The 8837-nt window shown below is 46.7% G+C and overlaps 1 pseudogene; it reads right to left on the reverse strand.

Moving 5' to 3' along the window:
* Positions 1-1570: 1570 nt before the first annotated feature.
* LOC137205682 (large ribosomal subunit protein uL6 pseudogene) lies at positions 1571-2121 on the reverse strand (annotated as a pseudogene).
* Positions 2122-8837: the final 6716 nt, after the last annotated feature.

Below are 8837 nucleotides of genomic sequence, written 5' to 3' on the forward strand. Positions count from 1 at the left end.
CTTGGCATACTCAGGAAATGACAAATGCGATGTGGCTTTAGTGCTGCGTGCCTGGTGGGGTGGGGATAAGAGGTGACAGATGACGCTCGAGAGGGATGTGGGGCTAAAGAAACTTTTCTTTCCTTGAGAGGAATTGAATATCTGTAAAGGCTTCTAAGCTTGGGAATGACAGGGTCAGCCTCCCCTCCCCCCAACCTCTGGTCCCCTGGAAAATACTTAGGGCAGGCAGTGTGAGGGTGGGCTGGAGGAGTAGGGAATGGTTGTTAGGGAGTGAAGGCAAACTCTGATGAGGCTCAAATAGAGCCATGGAAGTGGGGATGGAGAGAAGGCTCTCTCTTTTTTTTTAAATTTATTTTATTTTTATTTATTTATTTTTGGCTGAGTTGGATCTTCACTGCTGCGTGTGGGCTTTCTCTAGTTGTGGCGAGCGGGGGCTACTCTTCGTGGGCTTCTCACTGTGGTGGCTTCTCTCGTTGCAGAGCATGGGCTCTAGGCACACAGGCTTCAGTAGTTCGCGGGCTCTAGAGCGCAGGCTCAGTAGTTGTGGCTCGCGGGCTCTAGAGCGCGGGCTTCAGTAGGTGTGTCTCGTGGGCTCTAGCGCGCAGGCTCAGTAGTTGCGGCGCACGGGCTTAGTTGCTCCGTGGCACGTGGGAATCTTCCTGGACCAGGGCTCTAACCCATGTTCCCTGCACTGGCAGGTGGATTCCTAACCACTGTGCCACCAGGGAAGCCTGAGAGAAGTGGTCTTTCAAAAGAAGAATTAACAGGATTTGATGGCCATTTCGTAGTGGGGAAGGATGCATTTGAGGAAGGAGTTGAAAGGAAGAAGAAAAGCAAGTGATGCTCAACAGACATTATTTTTCTTCCTTTCTTTCCCTCTAGAGGACAGAGGTTAGAAGGTCTTGTCTAGAGGACAAGGGCTAGAAGGTCCTTTCTGGGGAAAGGGCTGACTGGCTAGTTTTGAGAGACCAAAATGGAAGCCTTGGTTCTCGGGCATTAAAAGGTCCCCTGAGCCTTTTCATCTGGCCTGATGGCCCTGTTTGCCCACTTGCCCACAACTGTCCATGTTGGGCCCCAACATGCATCCCTGTCCTCCTTGTTAAAAGACAAAGAATACCAATAACCATTGCTATGTTGAGACCTTATATAATTTATCTAAAAGAAGAATCTGGGGCTTCCCTGGTGGCACAGTGGTTGAGAGTCCGCCTGCCGATGCAGGGGACACGGGTTCATGCCCCGGTCCGGGAAGATCCCACGTGCCGCGGAGCGGCTGGGCCCCGTGAGCCATGGCCGCTAAGCCTGCGCATCCGGAGCCTGTGCTCTGCAATGGGATAGGCCACAACAGTGAGAGGCCCGTGTACTGCAAAAAAAAAAAAAAAAAAAAGAATCTGTTTTCAAGAAGAGGATCAACCATTAAATACGGAGCTGAGGTTTGGCAGGCAGCACAAATCTATCTATCCAGATAATATTTTTCAATACAGGGCTTTTCTTTCATCTTAAAATATCACAGATAGGCCTAAGGAATCATCTGGCATCTTTTTGTGTCTGTAGTTGGACAACTTAGATCTTATTAATCAGCCTGCTGAACGGCTCCTTTTTCAGACACATAGATGCTATCCAAAATTTTTCTGGTATTTTTGTTTTTAACAGCTATGGCTTGCTGAATCAATGCAGCTGAATTTTATGCAAGTTCAATGTTGTTTCCTTCAAGAATTAACTCATCTTTATGGCCTTGAGAACTGAACAGGCAACTCCTGGCCTTATCTGAGCCCTGTGTATGTATTGATATTTTGTTCCCAAGAAATTTTGGAAATAACGTTGATGGGGAAGTGAGTGTACACAGACCTCACCTTGTAACGAAAGCCCAGGGTAGCATCCTTGATTGTGTTCTGTTCATGGCTACAGAGTACGAACAATAGCCAGTCCCTTTCTAGTTCCCTACTGTTTGTCAACCTGGAGCTGCTTCTTTTTCTTTCCAAGGAGACTGAGTTCTACATTTATGTCACTGAAGTCCCTCTGCAGGGCTCCTCTGGGGTCCTTCACAATAGCTGTGCTTCCCTTCAGAGTGATGTCGATATTTTCTGGAATGTTGACAGTCTAATTGCTGAGAATGGTCTTCATTCTTGCAGTAGATGCAGCAAAGAGAGCTGTGTGTTTAGGTTAAACCTGGTAAGCAAGTACAAAGCATGGTGAGGCTGTGTAGGGAGAGATGGGACAGGCTCAGCATTTGCTGGGAAGAGGCCTAATGCTTTACATACCTGTAAACATCTCATTTAATCCTCCCAAGACTCTTTAGGCATTGGTGTTCTTGTTTCATAGTCCAGGAAACTGTGGCTCTGAGGTTAGACAAGTGACCATATCTATCTGAAGCTGAAGCTCTTGACCTGCCCCCAAGATGCATTCCTGGGATGGGCAAGGGGGTCAGTGGTCCTGGCTGTGATTCCCAACGGGTGCTCACTGTGTCCAGTGGTTACTTGATGCCGGTTTCTTGAGAATCCTCATGTGGTCTTGAACCCAAACCAATGGGCCCTTTGACCATCCTCATTATAACCACGGTTAGGATAATCAATATGAAATTGAAGCAAGATGGTTAAATATGTCCCCCAAATCAAAATACATTGCAGCACAATTTTTATCTATCAGTAGTAAATTAAAGCAGGCAGCCTCTCAGAGTACTGGGTTCTCCTTTGGCCCATGTATAGTTATTGGTTTTCTTACTACAAGCACAGTGCCACTTCTTGATCACTGTGACTATATTATAAACAGATGTCAAAAACTAACAGGCTATATCCAGGCTACAGGCATGTATTATTAGGCCTGGAAGGTGGCTTTAATTTTCTTGTTTTGAGAAATTGAGATAGTTATCAACAATGAAATAAATATTAAGAAATCTCACCTAAAAGCCTTATTCTGACTTCTCTTGAAGACCCAAGATCTGCTTTCCCCCCCATAGCAGCAGTTGGCTGGAACCAGCAGCTAACCCCACTGCGGTCCCTGTCCCTGGCCTGTTGGCCACATTCCCCTGCAGCTTGCTTCATTCACCTAGGTTTCCTGCTTGGCCCTTCTAGGCATCTGGGTTATGGCTTCTGTATGATGCTGATCGAGTTCCCTAATTAATTACTTATGTTAGATTGACTTAATGGTATGAACACTATGAGGAAAGCGACTGCCCCAGGACCCGAGGTCTATGGTTATGGATGTGTTGGTGTGGATCCTAATGTTAATCGAGAGAAGTGTTGTGGACCTGTAAAACATGAACGTTCTTACCTCCCAGGGCAAATGCTCCACAGCCAGCCCAGCAGACTCCAAATCCTGTTGGGAGCGAGCACTTCCCCTGGTCCTGACCCCCAGCCCCACCCATACCCAGAAGCCAGCCTCTCCAAGTATTAGCCCTTCTCTGCTCCAAAGGCACGAGCCAGATTAACACCAATAGCATCTGTTCCCGGCCTGCCCTACCCTGTGGGGGGTGGGCTTCAGCTGCCAGTTGAAATGACAGAGATCCTGAAAGAACACTGTCTGCAACAAATCCAGATTCCAGAGACGGCAGCCTTGCAGACTGGCTCTGGGTGCCAGGGAGAGGAAAGTCCAGAGGGAAACTGTACCTGAAAATTCACATTTCTTGTCCAATTATGGATTTGGTTTTTTTTTTTTTTCGGTCTTCGACTTTATATAGCTCTTTGAATTTGCCTTAGAATAAACAATTATAGTAAACATCATCTATTTTTAAAAAGTTTTATTGAGATGTAATTCATATATTATACAACTCACCCATTTAAAGTACAATCCAATGGTTTTTGATATATTACAATATTAACTTTTTAAATTTGTGGTAGAACATATAACATAAAATTTACCCTTTCAACCATTTTTAAGTGTACAATTCAGTGGCATTGATTACATTCATATGCTGTGTAACCGTCACCCCTATTTTCAAAATGTTTTCATCATCCTAAACCGAAACTCTGTGACCATTAAACAATAACTCCTCTTTCCCGCCCTCTTCCCCAGCCCCAGGTAACCTCTAATCTCCTTTCTGTCTCTATGAATTTGCCTTTTCTAGATATTTCATATAAGTGGAATCATATAGTATTTGTCCTTTTGTGTCTGGCTTATTTCACTTAGCTTAATGTTTTCAAGGTTATTCATGTTGTAGCATGTGTCAGAACTTCATTCTCTTTTATGGCTGAATGCTATTCATTGTGTGTACACGCCACAGTCTGTTTATCTATTCATCTGTTGATGGGCACTGGGATTGTTTCCAACTTTTGGCTGTTGTGAATAATGCTGCTGTGAACACTGGTGCACAAGTGTCTACTCGAGTCCCTGCCTTCAATTCCTTTGGGTGTATATGCCTAAGAGTGAAACACCATCCACTTTAGACTTCCTCTCCCATCCTGGCTACTCACACCAAGAAAATTAACTCTGATCCTAAAAATAGACAAAGATTTAGACATTCTAGGGGTAGCTGACCGTGGCATGACCAATTAGGGGTACCTGTGTGAGTCCTTTGTCTCTTCAAAGCCACAAATGAGGGACTTCCCTTGTGGCAAGGTGGATAAGACTCCGCACTCCCAATGCAGGGGGCCCAGGTTTGATCCCTGGTCAGGCCACTGGATCCCACATGCTTGCTGCAGCTAAGAATTCGCATGCCACAACTAAGGAGCCCACGTGCCGCCACTAAGGAGCCCGCCTGCTGCAACTAAGACCTGGGACAACCAAAAAAAAGCCACAAATGATATCACTCCTCTGTTTGCAAATAGCCAAGCCCCCATGGAGGGCAGTGTGTGGGGGCTCAGACACCCTCAAGGGGACTCCTGCTGCTCCCCTCCTCCCTGCAAGAGCAGAGAAAGAACAATCACCCCTTTGTGAGGAGAGTGGCCATTTAGGAGGAAGGAGAGAGGAAATTGGCATGTTGAGCTTTTGCAGGGGACCAGGTGCTGGAACAGGTGTTGCACATCTGTTTGCTTATTTAATCCTCTGGAGTATCATTGTCCCCCTTTTCTAGATCAGGAAACTGGCTCAGTGGCAGAAACTGAACATGCAGCAACTAGGAAATGCAAGCAGATGACGCATGCTGAAAGGGGTGGAAGGGCGTTTTTGTGGAGAAAGTGGGCCCTGAAGCTGGACCACGAAGGATAATTTTATTTCCACAAGAAGATGGGGCAGAGAGGGGGCAGCAGGAATAGATGCTATCGAGCAATATGGAAATTGGTTTGGAATCCTTTCCTATTACAGCTGGTTAAATCCCACAGTCTAGAAACTCCTGCCCTAGACTACAGTGCTGCAGAGGCAGGGGTTCCTGGGACACAGATGGAGATTACAGAGCAGGATGTTGACTGGGCAGTGCCACTGGGTCCACCCCTGTGGAAGGGAGGGGGAGGGGAGGGCGAGGCAGGGGTCAGGAGTGGCTGGAGGCGAAGCTGGACTAGAGTGCCTGCCCGGCGAAGGCCTCCCCTCGCTCCTGGTGGGCTCTGGAGCTGGGCGGGCCCTTCGGTTGTCGTAGGTGCGCCCAGGGAGCCTGGCCTTTCTTTCCTGCATCAATCAGTCACTGGATATGGGCTGCCCTGGGGAAAGTGGCGTGACCTTGAGTGAGACGGTAACCTTCGACCAAGATAATCCCCAAAGAGGGTTGACAGCTGAGACCTATCATCTGACAACCTCCCCAGCATCTGGGGGATCAGCTTTCCAGTTCCAAAGGGGGATCTGGTGGCACATCACAGGGTCCCCATGAGCTGACTCTTCAAGGGTCCCCTTACCCTGTCATGCACTGCAGGCTGAGGACCGTCAGATTCCTTGGGCCTCTTGTCTCTCCTCATCCAGGCAATGGTTTAAAAAAAATCAGCTTAAATGTGTTGAGCGGTTCATATGTGCAAATGTCTTTGGTACTAGAAAAGTGTATAAGTTCTTACTAATTAGTTTATTTGATTGATTACAAAGAATATGTTTATTCATCCAAAATGCAAAAAGTTAAATGTATATATTTAACATATATTTGAAATATAAAATTGTATTCTGATATTATTATTACTTTTAAATGGGATCCCCAAGGAAAATGTTAAGACCCCCATAACCTTTCCAAACAAAATGAACAAATCCCCAGCCCACTGGGGATTCAGAGCAGGAGTGGTTTTTATGTCAACGGAGAAAAAAACACATCAAAGCCTGCAGCTGTCCCTGCTGCGTCCTTTGCTCCAGCTGCCCACATCTTTCCATGTCTCTGGACTTTCTCACTTCCCTGTGAGTAATTAAGTCTTAAGGACGTGGGGAATTAGTCTCAATAAGCCTGTGCGTACCTCCTATGTGTTCAGAGGAATGAGCAAAGCTGGTCTTTGGTAACATTCCGTATCTTTTTTTTTTTTTGCAAATGGCAACTAAAATTGACTTAAACAAACAGAGAAGATACTGACTCATGTGCCTGAAAAGCCCAGATGATTTCAGGAATGGCTGGATCTGGGGGCTAAAATGTCGTCAGATCCCAGCTTCTCTCTGTCTTTTGGCTTTGCCTTGTCTCAGCTGGCTTCATTTTCAGTTAGGTTTTTCTCTTGCAATGGAAGATAGATGTAGCAGCTCCAGATTTTCCAAGTTCATGTTCAGCTGGAAAGAGCAGGCTTCTTTTCCAGGAACTTGAGCAAAATCCTGGCGGTTTGATCAGCTTGAACAGCCCTAAGTCATGAGTTGACAGAGCCAATTTCTATGGCCAGAAGAGTGAGATATGCTGATTGTCATGTGCTACATCCCATAATCATAAAGAGACCTCCTTCTTCCTCTCCTCTTGAACATATGGACTGACCTAATTACAGTTAGAAGCTATAGCCAGAAGAAGAGTGTGGCAGACGGTTGCTGTGGGTGATTTGGTGGAGCTGGAACTCAGTATCTTCCGTCTTTCTTCCGGTGTGCCTTCCTGTACTGCAGGGCATTGAGAGCGAACCACTACGTTTCCCAGCCTCTCTTTCAGCTATAATTTCTGCTGTGATTTGATTCCCCCTTGGATGCTCTTTTATAAAGTTGGGCCACTGAACTGAGATGGGGCCAAGGTTCTGCCAGCAAATGCAGTTGGGAAGGTGCTTGGTTTTTCTGTAGCAGCCGTGGTGGAGATCTCAGTGCCCAGTTCCTGGCCTTGTGGGTGTCAAGAGGCAGGGTGGGCCTATTGTTGAGCTGGTGTGGTCCACAGCAGACACCATGTAGTCAAGGAGCTGGCAGCGGTACCCATGGCTTCCTGACTGTGGCCATGGCAGTGCGGTCCGGGAGCCTTTGGCTTTCTGAGTACAGACAGGCAGCAGCTTGCTTGGTGGCCCAGTTCTGCGGGTGACTTTAGACCTTTTTCCTGAATGCTCAGCCCAGAATCTGCTTCTTCAGCCTGATTTTGTTGGCGAATTAATACCCTGAAACAAATTCCTTCTGCTTCATTTAGTGAGAATGAGCTTTCTCCTCTGTACCCGAACCCTCTTGCCAATCCTACAGCTGTCTCTTCCGTGCCACCTCCTTGTACCCCTGCCTCCTACTTCTTCCTGGCTGGCAGTGCCCAATCGCACTAGAGAGGCTGAAGATGTTTTCCAGCCTCTTTTGCAGCTGGGTCTGTGTTGGACGTGTGTGTGTGAGGAGGGGAGCATTGGGGATAAGTTTTCCACCCTAGTAAAAAGACATTTAAGAAAAATCTTCCCACCTGCTTTTGGATGTGGTTGGGAGAGAAAGTGCTGTGTGGTGCTGAAGTGGCCCTTGTGCAGCCCTGTGGCAATAAGTCTGAGGACATAAGCCAACCCCTGTGCCACTAAATTAAGAAGCCTTGGAATGAGAAATTGTACGAGAATTTTCTAAATTTTCTATTGTTTAGGCCACTTCCAGATGGGCTATATGGTTACCTGTAGCTGGAAGCATCCTGACTGACTGACATCTATCTATCTATCTGTCATCTATGTATCATCTGTCATCTATCGAGACATCTAGAGAGAATGGAGATGGGAGGTGGAGGGGGATAAATTCCAATTCTGCTAATGCCCCTTGTGGAATTAATAGCACCTGCGGATGTAGGAAGGACGCCACAGTCTTCACTGTGGGGGACATTCGGACACTACTCTTTCGGCTTCTTTAGTGCTGAGTATATCAGGCTTGGCAGAGGGGAGGTGGTAGTGACTTCATTGCTGGTTGACATGGGAGGTACCACCCTCATAACTCCCATCCTCATTTACATTTCATGAATAGTATAGCTCTTACACATGCTTTTCCAAGGCTGCTTCTGCCTATTTTTATGTGATCTTCATAAAAAATCTTCAAGGTGGTAGGGCAGGTATTATTCGCCCTGTATTTCTGATGAGAAAACTAGGACATAGACTAAATTGCTTGGCCAATCACACACAGTTAATTAATTAGGCACAGATTTTGTGACCCCTTGCTCTAGTTTTATTTCTACGGCACCATACTGCTGCCTCAAAAAAACTGATTCGTTAGAGAAAAAAAAAAAAAACATTAAGTGCCTAGCAGGGAAACAGAGCTTATGGGTTCACCCTCTTTGTTCCCAAAGGGCAAAGGGCCCTATGAAGTCAAGTCTTCATCCTTCACAGGGGGATCTTATTGGTTTCCTGGGGACCACATCATCTTTTGGCCTTTTATGCTCAGCAGAGGTAGTGGATCTCTTGCAAAACTGCCATGTGGCTCATTTGTTGGCAGGAACACTCACGTAGGGGAAGTTTTTGGTAAGAGCGGTAATGCTCCACACAGAGCAATAAAAGGCATCTCACATTGTGCAAGGCAGCAGCCAGCTGGGGTCAGGACTCACAGAGGAGGGGCTGATTGGGTGGCTCTGGATCCTGTCTGGCTCCGGGGGCCCTGAGAGGGCTTTG

The sequence above is a fragment of the Pseudorca crassidens genome, chromosome 14, assembly GCF_039906515.1.
Source record: "Pseudorca crassidens isolate mPseCra1 chromosome 14, mPseCra1.hap1, whole genome shotgun sequence".
In the NCBI taxonomy this organism is placed as follows: Eukaryota; Metazoa; Chordata; class Mammalia; order Artiodactyla; family Delphinidae; genus Pseudorca; species Pseudorca crassidens.